Consider the following 2,500-nt stretch of genomic DNA (forward strand, 5'->3'; position numbering starts at 1 on the left):
TAAAAATCTCCAGGCTGAAGACCAAATAGATTCTTAAGCTATGAAATGTTTTATTTCTATTTTTGAATTGACCACGAGTGAAATTTCTATACATTGCAAGCAAATTCATATAGATTTTAAGTTTGAGCTCAGATTCAATATAAATAATCTCCAAAATAAAATGTTAACCATCATGACCATAGAGATAAAACCTTCTATATGATACCCTTAGCGTTATGGTGATAGTTATAATGATATCAGTTTCCCTTGATTGCAAGCAGATTACAGTACTAAAAATTAAGTTCAGATTTGGAGTTACCAACTAAACTTCAAACTTAGCTCATTTGTAAACAATCACCCTCCCCCCCCACCACCACCGCCACAAAAACGTAAACTTTAAAGTAGATATCTTCGGATTTCTGAGTACACTTGAATTTCTCATATTCCTTGTGACGCAAACTGTTCATCTCCACAGCTTCAGTCTTTTTAATTTAATTCACATACAGCATCCACATTTAACTTTACAAAGGGTGATTCACAAATTCTTTAATGCTCTCCCCCTTGGCTTGCACTTTCATCTTAAAAAGACATGTTAAAAACAGGAGTTCCCAACCTTTTTATTCTTCTGTACCCTTTGGACATTTTTCATAGATTCCTGTGTACCAATAAATTTGAGGATGAAAAGGATGAAGAAGAGACATTATGAAATTGGTATTGTGATGAAATTCTATCATTCAATCTCAATGCTCGGCGTCAATGGCCTTCGATGTCACGATGCCAGAAAACCTTAAATCAATCAATCAATCAATCTCCATGCAGATGTACCCCTTAAAAATAAAAATGTACCATAGGGGATTTATACGTACCCAAAGATGGGCAACCATGTTTTAAAAACTCGAAGGGTAGCGCTTTCTCTTCAAAAAGTCCCCCCCCCCCCCCCCCCCCTCTCCTTACCAAAGACACCAAGATAGAAATTAAATTAAAAAAATCCTCACATAAAATAAACATTTTCTAGGTTACACTTCCTCTCCGATTCGATACAGAAGGAGAGTGCGTAGCCAAAGTCATCATTCAACCAACCATCCACCCAACCACCCATCCACCCACCCGTGGTATGCGTGGGAAGATGGGTGGTGTCCCTCGAAGGCAGTCGGGGGCCGCTGCAGCCTGTGGGTGGTGTCATATGCCACGCCCTCGAACTCCTCGACATCGTGACACTTGACCCAAGTCATTCCACTCGTTCTCTCTCCCTCCGCTCGCTCTCCCTTACTTCCCCATCAAGCCACCCCATTCCACCCCACCCCGCCCATCCACCCACCCACACAGCCCATCTATCGCATCTACGTACTTCCTTTCCATTCACTCACGCTGTCTGCAAATTCCGTCATCTCCTTTATTTCCTCATTCGTTAGATTTACAGACATTCAATATACAGCTCTTCATTTTTCTATTAAACATTATGATAATTCATATCGCATAATTGTTGTTTAGCTTTTTCCTTATGTTTATTTATCCATGAGGATTAGCAAGACATAGCAGACTCTCTCTCTCTCTCTCTCTCTCTCTCTCTTCTCTCTCTCTCTCTCTCTCTCTCTCTCTCTTTCAATAATGATGCTAATGAGGCTAACTACCCTAACGACTGGAGGCGAGTTCCCTTCATTTGGTTTTCTTAACAACCATCTAATAGGTTGGTAGAAGTTGTTGGAAAGAAAGTTAAAAGATTCAAATAAAAAGAAAAAACTTTGAAAAATAGCTCTTGCTGTGCTAGCTGATGCATTTAATAATTTATAGGGGTTGTTTTTCATGTACAGCAACATGGATTCATCTACAGTTTAAAAGTATGAATGGGGCAGTGACCCTTGATGTTTTTTCTTTGGAGCCAACTCCTTATTGGAAACCCTGAAATGAACTTTCACCATATGCCGATTAAATCATCTAGTTTATATGCGTCTCTTGATAGTTAATAAAATTATAAATTGAATTAATGTCTGCTGTCTAAGTTCTACGGTTATGTTGATGAATAAAATAATTCGACGTAATGATATTATCTAATTTTAATTTAAAGTAAGGAAAACGTAATACATACAAATTCTATGCTCAAGTTCTCACTTTATCATAACAAAACTTATGCTGTTTTGGACTTTCATAGCTTAAATACCCATAAAAGAAAGACTATCTCTCTCTCTCTCTCTCTCTCTCTCCTCTCTCTCTCTCTCTCTCTCTCTCTCTCTCTCTCTCTCTCTCTCTCATACATCCTTGAAAAAACGAGAGACTAATAATGAAGTGTTGTATTATGTTCCTCTTACCTTTCAAAAGTGTGTGAAACAAAGATGTAGAAAGGTAGCTAGGTTTTGGGCGCTGGCAGAGGGGAAGAGGCATTATGGGAGAAGAGGTTTCATGGTGCCAATAATTGTGTGTTGGGGGGGGGGGTTAGCTATCATCTGGAAGTGACAACGAAGGAATTAGTTAATAACGTTAATGATAATGTTTTCCGATGACGATAGCAAGAATAGGTAATCAG

This window comes from Palaemon carinicauda, chromosome 38 (assembly GCF_036898095.1).
Source record: "Palaemon carinicauda isolate YSFRI2023 chromosome 38, ASM3689809v2, whole genome shotgun sequence".
Taxonomy (NCBI): Eukaryota; Metazoa; Arthropoda; class Malacostraca; order Decapoda; family Palaemonidae; genus Palaemon; species Palaemon carinicauda.